The sequence below is a fragment of the Argiope bruennichi genome, chromosome 1 (assembly GCF_947563725.1).
Source record: "Argiope bruennichi chromosome 1, qqArgBrue1.1, whole genome shotgun sequence".
NCBI classification, from domain to species: Eukaryota; Metazoa; Arthropoda; class Arachnida; order Araneae; family Araneidae; genus Argiope; species Argiope bruennichi.
The window spans coordinates 97,764,939-97,778,643 of NC_079151.1; the positions used below are offsets into that span (position 1 = coordinate 97,764,939).

At 29.8% G+C, this 13,705-nt stretch overlaps 1 long non-coding RNA gene across 1 annotated transcript in view; it reads right to left on the reverse strand.

The window, feature by feature from the left end:
- Positions 1–13,204, reverse strand: part of LOC129968549 (uncharacterized) — a 66,015-nt gene extending 52,811 nt beyond the window's left edge. Inside the window, exon 1 of the long non-coding RNA XR_008784432.1 lies at positions 13,063–13,204. This is a non-coding gene — a long non-coding RNA (uncharacterized LOC129968549). The remainder of the gene's footprint in view (positions 1–13,062) is intronic.
- Positions 13,205–13,705: the final 501 nt, after the last annotated feature.

Here is a 13,705-nt window from a genome sequence, read left to right on the forward strand (position 1 = left end):
CCACTTTTTTAAAAAATAATAATTATAATTAAAATAATAAGGAGTGTTTTACCAGTCCACAAAACACGGAAAGGCAAAATTTTTCTATAAATGAATTTTAAGCTGAGTTTTAATGAAGACAATAAGAAAAATTCATACCCCCCCCCTCCAAAAGAAAAGCCGCAGTTGCTAAAATGCGTTTCAGTAAAATTTCGATAGCATCTATAAAAAATTTATATATATATATATATATATATATAAAATCAAGAAAATTCATAAGGAATCAAAATCGCATAAAGCATCGATAGTTCAATCATTGCTCTATTGCACCACAACAATAAAAAATTCTATTGAATTAGATTACTTAATGGAATATAATTAGAGACAATTTATGTAATAAAGTTTTTCTACACAAAATTAACTTTTTACAAAGGTGGAAAATGAATTTTTTTAAAAATCAATTCAACTTTAGCAAACGGATGTATATCAACCAGAATCTAGCTTCGAAATTAAAACCATCGAAAATCACTTCTATCCAGTTCCCCGATACATAAGATTTTTGTCTTACTGGTAAAGAAAGGTTTGTTAAAATTTTGGCTTCAAACCAAGCCATCAAAAATCATTATTCACTAATTAATTAAATTTGTATGCGTAAAATAGGCGAATTACAACCAATTTTTAATTATTTTTCTATTGTCTTCATAAACAGTGATACCAAATTTTAAAATCTTTCTTTTATGCCGGACAAAAATCTGATATATCAGGGATTTGAACAATATGTGATTTCCGATGGCCTTACTTTTGAAACCAAAATTTACGTAACATCTCAATTATATGTTTAATTGATTTCTTCTGATTTACTTATTAAGATTCTTGGATTAGTGGCGTCTTACCATAATCTTATGATTTATATTATTCTCATTTGGAGAAACAATACACTAGCTTAGATCCTCCAATATCATATCCTGTGTTTTTATCCTAGTTTCTTCGTTCTCTATTTTCCTGTTTGCCGAAGTCGTCCCTTCTCAAATAGCTTTTACGAGAGCATTTAACCTTTGTGTTTCTGAGTACGCTTTTCCTCTTAGGAGCTCTCTTTTTTCCTCGTACAATTCGTTACGGAGACACAGAAAACGCGTTCCTCGCCTCCTAATACAGAACAATTAGATTAACGTTTGCGAAGCAGCTGATGTAGGTCCCTGAGCGGATTGCGTGCGGACGCACCTGCGCGCATGCGCATCTGCTTTCTGACTCAATCCCCCCTTTCTCTCTGTGTGTGTATCATCTCCCCCAAACATACACCAATAAAACCCATGTTTCATCATAAGTCATTGCCGCTTTATAATCATACTACCTGTGCCGGTGAGTCCACCCCCCTTCCCCTTCGGAATATGTGCTCACTTTGGAGTTGTTCCACACAGCCTCCCCCTTGCAATTTTGTGATGGGGGGATATTCGGATGGCGACTAAAATGGGAATAATAACTTTGAGATTCCTAATCTCAGATTATTAGAGGGAAACCCATGGCGTGCAGCCAGATTAAAGAGAGTCAACGCGTGAAATATTAATGCATTTTGCTGAGATGAGTTGCGAACGCCATGTAAGAGCCGTGAGCAGGCATGTTAAGAAGATGTAACAGAATGATTGGGTTAATTCTAAGAAGGGATTTGTTTCTCTAAAGTCACTATTTTAATTGAAAATAATTAAAAATTTTCTCAATAGATCCTTTTCTGAAAAGGTAAAATTTTAATTTTATTCTATTATAATGTTATATATAATGGCATTTATGTTTTTATACTTTCGAGATAAGAAGAATAGAAAGTTTTGTAGCAATAAAGATTAAAGCAGTTGTATAAAATTAATACAGAACAGAATAAAATTAATTAAGTGTGATTGAATCTTCATACTTTAGACTCATCTGATTCAGAAAGTACATTAAAAAATTATCTCTTTTTATTTGCGAATATGGTAATTCAAAAGTAATATGAGCTAGAATAATGGAAACTGATATGTAGCTTTATTATCGAAATTCTGAGATATCTGTCGATTCAGATAAATGTCTTCAATCTTTAATATCTGTCAAATTTTTAAAGAAATTCTTATGCGAAATGTCTCTTTTTTGATATGAGAATACAATATTTAAAAACGGAATTAGATAATTCAAAAAGGAAACTAGTGGACGAATGGAAATTGATATATAATTTTACTATCGAAATTCTGAGATATCTGTCAATTCGGATACCTTAAATGTCTCCAGTCTTTGATACCTGGCAAATTTTTGAAGAAATTCTTATGCGAAATGTCTCTCTTTCGAATAAAAATACAATAATTTTTTAAAAAATACAATTCAATAGCATGATTTTAGTATTTACATCAAACGTGTGTCTAATTTTAGTCTAAATCCATCAGAAGTAGCTGTTTGTGTTTAAATGAACATGATATAACAGAAACACGGCAAATTAAATAAATGCAAATCGGTATCTGAATACCGAAGTGATAGATCTACATATGAATATTCGGAGCCCACTTGGTCAATGGGAACAGGTTCAAAACACGTACTTTGCTTTTTAAAATTATACTATGAAATTAAACATAAAAAGCGACAAACAATATATTAGTCTACTTGGATGATCAGATGATGTTGCCGGAGTATGTCTTGTAATTCATTTCAATCAAATCTATTACGCATGGTTTGATGTTTCGGATTTATTCAACAAATTCATTTTAGCATCATATTGTAATAGACATTAAAGTGTTATTGTTTTAACAGCCTTATTCCTCTTCTTATTACGGTAATAATGAATTTTCCTTAATGGTATCTTAATGCTATTGGAAACAACTGATCTATAGTCTGTGTATTTTCTACAGGCGGTTCAAGGTCACATTTTCTACATCGTTATTGGTTGTCTGGTAGCAGTAACGAGGTAGAAAATGTGAACTTGAACCGCCTACAGAAAATACACACACTTTAGTATCGTCAAACTGCATTTGGTGGTAATAGTTATGTATTAAGAAGCTTACTTTTCAGCATATATCATTTTTTCAACTGCGCTTTTTATTTTTTTAAAAATGCATTTAGGCAATTGTTTAGTCACTTTTACAGAAATATATGACCCCCCCCAAAAAAAAAACAACAACAAAAAACAATCCGGGTATGTCCTTTCTATCAAGCTTGATGATTAAATCTAATATAAAATTCACGCAATTCATATCTGCAATATTTCAAATCGAAATCAAACTTCTAAATATATTATTTTCATTAAAATTCAAAAAAATTAAAGAATATTGAATTAGATTTTTATATAGAATTATTATTTATAACTTAGTCTTCATGTAAGTGGAATTTTTATTTCTCCCTCAACATGAATATTTATTATTAGATTGTTGCACATATATTTCTGTAATAGTTGTACAGTTCTGTAATACATGTAATAGTTGTAGTTGTACATATCGTTCTTCAATAGCTATACACATCGTTCTACTACATTTCCTTTCAGTTATTTATCATTTCACATTGTCAATCAACATGGTCACACAGTAATGAAAAATTGTATTTAAATTTTCTAGAAACTTAATGGGCTAAAAAAACTTAACGTAACTTTTCCCCCTTCATTAAGATCTGCCTTTTTATCATAATTATATCAATAGTCTAACACACTATTTATAAATTATATTATGTATTAAGAATAAAGAAAAAAAATTGTCCTTCACCAGATATTATGCATTTTTGTATGTGCATATATGCATAATATATGCAGATACCTGGTGAAGAACAATTTTTTTCATTACTCATATGCATATACTTCATTTCATTTTCATGTATGTATATGCATCACGTGCCATCGCTGAGTTACGGATAAAAAACAAAAGATTTTACATTTTACATTAAACATGCGTGATAAATACAGCCCGAAGTGAATGTACATTACCTGAAAGACATATTTGATTTACATGGTGATTAACTGCTAAAACTAACAAAATTTCAAATGAGTAATACTATGTACGAAAGACTGGTCGTTGAAAACATTTCTGTGTTTGCAGATCTGCGGTATCTTGCTACCACCTAAGATTGAAGCTTGGTATTTAGTTTAGTCACACTTAAATTGTACCTTTCTATCAATTTTGGGGATGTCCCTCAAAATAAACTATGTATGTCTGTTTATCCATGCGTATGTAAACACAAGGATTTAAAGACACCCCCCCCCAAATAGATGGAATCTTGTATATGACCTAAGGAAGGGAGTTTAATCAAAATTTGAAGCTAATCGAACAAAGGGAATAAGTCATATAACTGACTCTCCGACTCACCCAAAGACACACGGCTAAAGAAAACTGAATGACCGAATCCGCAGCAACCGCAAAACAGGCAGGAACTGTGGTTGAGTCCTAAGGGCCATCACCGGCCACGGTACAACCGTTCTCAAAGGAAATGCGTCCCGTCATCGATGGAAGGAGTCAGATCCCCCTTTTTTGAGTACACTCCAGGATGGCGAGATGCAACCTCCATACTGGAAGCATCTCATCCTCTTTTCGAGGTACCTCCCCCTGGGGGGGGGGTTTAACAAAGAGAATAAATAGATCTTGTTTTAAAATATGTATTCGACTCTTTTTTTCATAATACAACGAAGTTAAAGACAAGACATGTCATATTCTAAAAGGGTAGAAGATAGCCAGAAGAGGAGGGGGGGGATGTAACTACACTCGAGATTATCTGTGATTCTTTTTCATGTAAAATGAAATATGTCTGAAAAAATGGCTTCAATTTACTTTAGAATAATTTTTAGCAACTTCAGATGTACTTACTCATAATGAAATAACAAAATAAATGTGAAAAAATGGAAATGTGTCTGTAATAATAATGTCTATAATAATAAGGCGATAATAATAATGTATATTATTACATTATTATTATATGTCTATAATGATAATAATGTAATGTAATAATAATGTTTGGAAATGTGTCTGTAATATTTAGCGATGAAAAACGCGTTTCAGTTTTATAAGAATTTGAATATCGTCATTTCTAATCTCTGATTTTACATAACATTTATTAAATCATAATTAAGAATACACATTAGTAAGTAGTAGTTATTTTTTATCTTACATTATTTTATTGAAAGAAGAAGCAAAACATAACTGAATATTTATTATTGTAAGGAAGTTTTTTATGTTTTTATTCCATATTCAGTTGAGTAAATTTATTCCTTTTTTTTATGAGAAGTAAAAGCATTTTTAAAATTCCATGTTAAATATTAAACCGGATTTAATACTCAACTCCAGCTGCTGGAATATTGTGTAATAATAATGTATATTTTATCCAAGAATATTCAATTTTCTGGAATTTTTTTTACGACATTAAAAATATTTATATGTGCTTATTTTATTCTTCAGTGGTATTATAAATTTGCAACTTTTTGCTTATTATGAATTTCAATAATTAATTATTTACGTTGACTTTGTATTTAAACAATTTAAATAAAATTTTATCAAAAAGAAAGAAAACACCACTGTTAATTTCCGCGAACAAAAAGAATTCATAACAAAAAGTTTTACACTTCGACAAATGAGACAAAGAGGAAAATTTCATGTGATTGAATACTCCGTCTAATTGGTTCTACTTCAGATATATTAATTTTAAATCAGGGATGGCTATAGTTATTAAAAATCTTGAGATCGATTATATTAACACATATAAAAAGAAAACGGAATTTTAAAAAAATAAACTGAAAATATCAGACTTTTAATTTGCATATAGTAGAAAAATTCATGATATACATTTGACCCAAAGAAACAACGAGCTAATTGCATTTTAATTGTGAATGATTAATTTGTATAATGGTTTCATCTTAGATATATTAACTTTAGATAACGTTGTTGTTGTTGTTTCTTATGGCACTTGCCACGGACAAGCCCACTGTTACGAAGACAGCGATTTAAGCCGGAGGGGGAGCGTCTCTTGTTTTTATAGTAGCGCCAGCTAGGGCCAAAAGTACGACTTTGCTATTCACGCATCACTCATTCACTTGCAAAACCCCTTTTTACAGGAGGGCACATTCACACATCTCACAGATAGAACAACCATGCCCAAACCGTGACTCGAACCCGGATCACGGGGAACACTTAGGTAACGTAACGGTATGAACTGTATTAGTTGAAATTCTAAAAATATAATAATCAGTATATCAGTATCAGTATATTTAATCTGTAACAATCAGTATTTATAAATGAATCATTAAATATTTAATTCAAACATCGAAAAACAAGTTAATGTATAAAAGTCTTTCACCATACTACGACACAAAGAGCTGAGTTTTATGTGACACTGAATATTTCGTCTAATGGGTTCATTCATTTCGTTTTTTTCTATATATATTTAATGATGCCTTAATCTAGTTTAAATCCTAATTAATTTTTTAATTTTTATCTTAATTTAGCCCATATTTTGGTTATAAAATTATCTCTTATTTCCTGATCCAATTGTCATTTTTTATTTAATTAATTACATGTGTTCTATAAAACTACTAGGCATTTTCTCATGCTCCGAGTGAAGGAATAAAGATCCTTAATGTTTACAACATTCTTTTAAATATGCCCAAAATTCTTCTTCCTAAGTATACACAAGTCAAAGAAATCCCCATCAAAATTTCATGGTAAAATCACTGAAGGGAAAAATTTCTGTTTCTTCTGCTGTTTTATCGGGATGTAGACTGACGTTTTTCTTACCACTTATTCTCTGTATGAAAATTATGTCTCCTATGGTGAAATAAATCGAAGTTTTATCATTTCAAAAGTCTTTTATGTTCGGCCAATCGTAACTGCTAAAACATTTATACATATATAAATATTAAAAAAAAAAAAACTATCGGTTGTATCATGAAAAGTTTTCAAGTCGAAGAAATTAATTCACATATAAGGAAAGTGAATTAAAAAGAAACGAAACATCATATCCTTATTTATAGAAAAACCAATTCATTGCATGAACATCTATATTTCATCCGGCGAGACTAAGCCGAGTTTCATGAGCGAATGAGCAGTTCGTCTAATGGATTCCTTTTAGATATATTGACTTTAGATAATGTAGTGACATGAGTTATAATAGATGAAATTCTAAAAATTGGATAAATTATTCTATAATGACCAACATTTAAAAATGAAACATCAGACATTTAATTCAAGTATAGAAAAACATGTCATTGCAAAAAATCTTCAGAACGAGAAAAAGAGCTGAGTTTTACGCGCGGCTGAATATCTCGTCTAAAGGGTTCATTCATTTCATTTATGTATTTATATATAAATTAAAAGTGGCATCGGTCGTCATCGGTATATATTAAAAATGGCATGAAAAGTTTTCAAGTCCTATAAATTAATTCACAAATAAGGAAAATGAATTAAAAAGATAGGAAATGAAACATCAGATCCTTAATTTATTTATAGAAAAACAATTCATTGCATGAACATCTATATTTCACCCAGCGAGACTAAGCCGAGTTTCATGTGCGAATGAATGGTTCGTCTAATGGATCCATTTCAGACGTATTAATTTAGAAGCGATATGGGTTGTAATCGTTCAAATTATTCAGGTCGAGTAAATTAATCCATCGCGTGCCGAAACTCATCGAACGTGAAAGAAATAACAACTCTCCAGACTCCGAATGAGTGTCGATGTGAATGGACATGGATAAATTACACTTAATTAGATTCCTTGGGTTCTTTCTCACATTTACACCAACTTGTCGGACGGCATAACAACAGTAATTATCAGTGACTCATGTCCGAAGTGCAGACTTTGCTTTTTTTCTTTTTGTGATATATCGATGAAGAATATCGTTTAACAATTGGAGCAGTTAATCAAAAATAATTACTACTGTTTAATTTTTATACAATGCTAAATTAAGAAATATAACCGAAAATCTATATTTCACAAAGAGGCATTCTTTAGTAAAATATCATTCATCTTTCTGATTATCTCATTCAAAATTTAAAATTCTTCTAAAATACTTTGAATTTCTTTTTTTGTGCTTTTACTAAGTGTTGATTATTAAGTATTTAATCTTGATTATGAACCTTATGTAACAGAGTTATATAATGTAATTTTATTGACTTATATAATGTAAATGTGTGTGAATTTAAATAAAGCACTAAAAGAATAAAAAATATTGCTATAAAATATACTTAAAATATTTTCAAAATGTATTAAAAATTATTGAGAAGTTATATAAAAATAAATGTACAATGCTGAAAAATTTATTTTAAAAAATTTTACGTGATGTAAAAATGAACTTTGGAAAATAACAAGAGACTAAATTATTAAGGCAAAATAGGAAAAGTTTGATTAATTCTTTCTTAGAAGTCTGACTAAAGACTTTCTTAGAAGTCTGACTAAAAAAAAATCATTTTTAATTAACATCTATCTGCCATATAAGCGGCAATTCGGTAGACAATCTGCCCTATAGAATATTTTGTATCACAAAATATTAATATTATCACACATTATTAGATTTTGTGTAATAATTCATGCCACCTCAAGCACGTCACCAGACACAGTACCTGATAATATACTAGATAATAAATATTATCATAGTAAAATAATATTATACCCAAACGAATATTGGTATAGTAATATCACAAAACAGAAAACATAATAATATATATGCTTTCAATCAAAGGAATCAGAAATAAAACAGTAATTAATTCAGAATATTATTATTTGTTTTCTCTAGCTTTGCGAAAGTTATAAAATAACAATATTGATTACTATAATCACTTCAATATACTCGTATAAAACATTTTGTATTCGTGTGTATTATAACACAAGAGATTAAAATCCCTAACACAGAGAAATCTAAAACTAGGAAATTCATCAAAATTCAACTTTGAGCTATTTCGAGCTATATTCGATTTTGAGCTATTTGCGATATTTTATGTTACATGAGATAACCTTTTCTATATTTTCAGTGTAAAAGAGCGAAGACCAGATATTCTCCAGACTACAACACTTAGAAGGCGTTAAACTCGACAATGTATCTATACTTGGCTTACCACAACATTATGATATATGCGTTTTGGAAAGTAACTAGTGGCATCTCACGTATGCTGGACCTTAATCAAAATCCAACATTTAAAAACAGAGGGTGGGAGAGAGGAGGATAGGGTGAAAGCCACGAAGACATTCCTGGGCATAGAGTACCAATCATGACGCAAGCAGCGTTTTAGTCTGTATTGAGGCGTTAAACCTCACCCCGTCATAAATTATCCTTAAAACACTTCATTTCGTTCTAACAGGTTTCATTTGAAAATTACTTCCCCCATGCGAAGGAGGTTCTATCCCACTTGCTTTTCCATCCCTCTGCGGGGAGAATGTCATTAATATTTTGTGATCTGCCAACATGCGGCCGCAGAATAATAGACCAACAAGGGGAGGGAACAACCACTTAAATAATACACTGTCTGATTTCCTTTTATTTATCTCGTTCCTTTACCATTTTGCTCTTTTTAATTTGTCACCTTTCAACACTCATCCAGAGGTAATAACACCGGACCAGCGCAATGCTCGAGACGTTTTGCACTTTTTAAAGAGCATAACTTGCTCATGTGTGTAATTTCCAGTGTCATGATAAATCTGCTAGCGATGAAAGAAAGGCCCGGCTGCTCTACCCTCTTTAAGCAGTCAACACCGTGCTTCCCAAATCGAAAAACTGTTTGATTCGGCAATGTGATAAAGATATGATCGCCTCCGAAAAGGTAAATAGCTTGTCGGACTTGACTGCACCAAGGACTTGGTTTGAATAATTCGCATTTGATATATCGGCTTGGGGGAAAAACCAATGCGCGAGCATAGTTTTTTCATCTTCCTCTCTTGATGGTTGACAGGTTTGGATCTTTGTTTAATTTTTTTAAGAAAGGGTTTGGATAAAAGAGTAATATGACAAAGGGTAAAAAAAAAAAAAAAAAGAAACCACAGAATAAGAAATTAACTTTGGATAACTAGAATTACACCTCCGCAAAAAAAGAGAGTTTTCATCACGTGTGGGAGTCAGGGACATCATTAGTTTCAGATCCACAATGAAGTATTTTATTACATGCAAATAGTTATGCAAATTATATTATTCTACACAATTGTACAACATGCGGAGGCATATTAACTAGTGCTTGATTGAAAGTTTTTTTTTTTTTTTTTTTAATATTTTAAATCAAAGAAATCATGGGACTGACTTGTAACTAGCAAATCCGTCGGTCATAAATCTTGAACAATACTGAGAAAACAATAACATCAAACTAGAAAGCGTCAATCAATCAAATCAACGAAGTTAACTTTCTCACACATAACATAGACCGCTTGCAGTGTGAATGAATTTTAACCTGCTAAAAACATATATGATGTAGAATTTCAGTTCTCAACAGCCTTGGTAATACGATTAAAAAAAAAACTTTTATAGGTTAATGAAATGTACAGAGTAGTAGAATTTCGGCATTGGAATGGATTAACATATTTGGAAACAATGACATTGAGAAAGGTTAAGTGAAAATAAGAAATTGTTTTTTTCAATTACTCAATATGACACCATGGGTGTCGTGGGAATTTTTTAAAAGCTGTCATATAAGTTACTCCGGACAGAGCTTTACAGATTGTAAATGTAGTCATTTATTTATTTATTTATTCAGTTCTCATAGGCTTTATTTATCTACTCAAAATGTTGAGTGGCATGAAAACCAGCAGAGAAGATTTTCCAAATATTCATGTCACAACATATAAAAAGACATAGTGTCATAAAATAAAAATACTACTTACTTATAAATATTTTGAAAAGTTAAAAAAATGCTGATAAAAAACAAATTAATACTAAAAATTGAAACAAAAATTAATATAAAATATTAAAAAAAATTGTGTACATTTTTTATAAAAAATATTTTTTTCTATTTTACATTAATATGACTTTTATTTTAATTGATAGCCTTTTGGATATTTGTCAATATTTTTTAAAATTTTTTTAGAATGCAGACTTTAAGTGATGCCGACGAGTTATTATACCATCGGCTTCTGCAATTAAAGCCATGACAACTACCGAATCATGCTCATAGTAGTAACAGTCATATTTTTTCATTTTGTTTAACTCAAAGAATAAAATTAGCAATACTTGATTGCTTAATGGGCTTTTTTTTAAAAAAAATCCTTTATCTGTATTTTTAAAATCAGATTGCAAAAGGAAATAGGTCAATGTTGGGTAAATATATGATGTGTCTGAGTAAGAAATCAAATAAATAATATTTCTGATCTTCTCTGGTTTCAGTGACATCGAAGGTCTCTCAAACTGCTCCATATAGGTCGATATTGTTGAAACAGTTTAATCTATCTTGTGATTCTTCAAATATTAATTTCTTAGAAAGTATTACACTCCAATAAAATTATGTATCAACTGGCGTATTAAGAAAGCCTGCCAGATGCTTCAGAGATTATTACCCTTCGCGTCATGAATGAATATATTAATCAGAAGAATTAAATAACTTTGAATATACTAATCAGAATAACTTAATAACATTGAATATACTAATCAGAATAACTTAATAACATTGAATATACTAATCAGAATAAATTAATAACAGAATGAATATACTAATCAGAATAACAAGATGTTGATTTCGTACTCGTTGAGCTTTTAAAATTATTGGTATTTTTTAAACCAGATTGCAAAATAAAATGGGTCAATATTGAGAAAGTATATGATATATCTGAGTAAGAAATCAAATAAATAATGTTTCTGATCTGCTCTGATTTCATTGGTTTCGAAGGTCATTAAGACTGGTCCATATAGGTCAATATTATTGAAGCAGTTTAATCTATATTATGATTTTTCAACTATTAATTTCTTAGAAAGTGTCCCTTTCCAATAAAACTATGTATCAACTGGCATATTAAGAAAACCTGCCAGATGGTTGAGAGATAATTGCAGTCAATAGAATTAGCAATATTATAAAGGTGTAAGCATACTAGTTTGGGGATGACCACGCCTTTAAAATACAGAAGCTAACAAACTAAAAATCAGATAAACGGAACACAATGGTTTAATGCAATCGTTTTGATTTATGTCGTTGATGAACTTCATAGTGCTAACACCTCAGATTATTTGTTCCAGTTCCATAGCTTTTAATCATAACTTTTGCGAGGCATTCATAAATCACATATTTAACATTCAGATTGATAGCAAGAACTGCTTTGTATTTACTGTTTCGGAAGTTTTAACTTACTGTTGTAGAATAATTCTTCGTTTAACTGAATAAATTAGAATTTTTAATAGCTACTAGACTGGCATAACAATATTGTTTTTTAAATGTAGTTCAATAAATATTTATATTATCAAAATCAGGTCCCTTCAACAAGTTTCAATCAAATTATCCAGTCAAATGAAAGTTAAAGACATTAATAACATAAAATATAGATATTATGTTAACTGTAGCATTTTTTTTTTGTAAATGTTCAAAAAAGATTCTTAATGACATACAATATATAGTACAACATAGATATTACTCCTGTTAAAAAGTATTTGGCTATAAATATTTTTTGACGGATTTTTCAATAATAAGTTACAAATTTCCTAATACTAGAAATATATACATTATGCTTGTAATTCAAAGGCATTATCTTTGTAAAACATATTTCATATTTCATTTATTTCCTTAGTTTCTGTTTATTTTTTATGGGAAAAATGCTACTATTCAACATGTTGAACGCATGTTTAATATAAAATACATTCAATAGGTTCTGAAAATAAATAATATTATGAAAATTTTCATAATTACATTAAGTGCAACATTATAAGCAAAATTTTCAAAAATATTTTATTTTCCAATCCTGATCTTTATAAAAATCAAGAAGCAACTAGGTAAAATAGAAACTATATTAACCGATCATTTTAAAAATTTATTTCTATTGTTATTGTATAAAAGAATTAAAATATGAATATTTGAATTAATTTTAGTATAAAACAGAAATAACTTCCCTATTTTTCCCAATTCTTTCCCAGTTTTTAATAAGTTTAATACGATTATTCTTTTTTAATTGCTTACAAGTATCAAAATCAATTCAACTTACCTCAGCACGACATGGTTAATAACTTTATTCACTTAAGATTTTTTAAAATTTACAGCATACACAGAATCTACTTAACAGAGTGCTTTGGCTTGCAAGTTTCATCTCCGAATAACCGTTTGGCAGAAAATAAGCTTAGTGGGTGGATCCCTACAACTAGAGAGAGAAAGAGACGGGAAATTGTCTGTAGTGCACCACCCTTTGTCAATTCCCGCAGTGGCGTTGTTTATGCATTAGAAGTGGGGGTATTTGCATTCGGTTGTTTTGGGCTTTGAAACTACAACTACTGCCGTCTTTTTTATGACTATTATATGTATGAAAGCGTATTGTGATAACGCTGAATAAAATTTTAAAAACACTTTGTTTAAATTAATTTTCATTATTATTTTCTTTTGCATAATAATAAATTTTACAATGATATAAACACTTAGAAATTTTATAAATCCGTTTGTGAAATAATAAATACGGTAAATTTCTAAATATAAATTTGGGATTTGTTATTTACTGTTTTTTTTTTTTATTTTTATGATTATATACATAGTTATCATAAAACTGTAAAAAATTATTTTTTGAAAATTACAAAATTATCATAAAATAAATTTCCAAATTTGCACGCATATAAGCTAAAACTAAAGAACGCAATGAA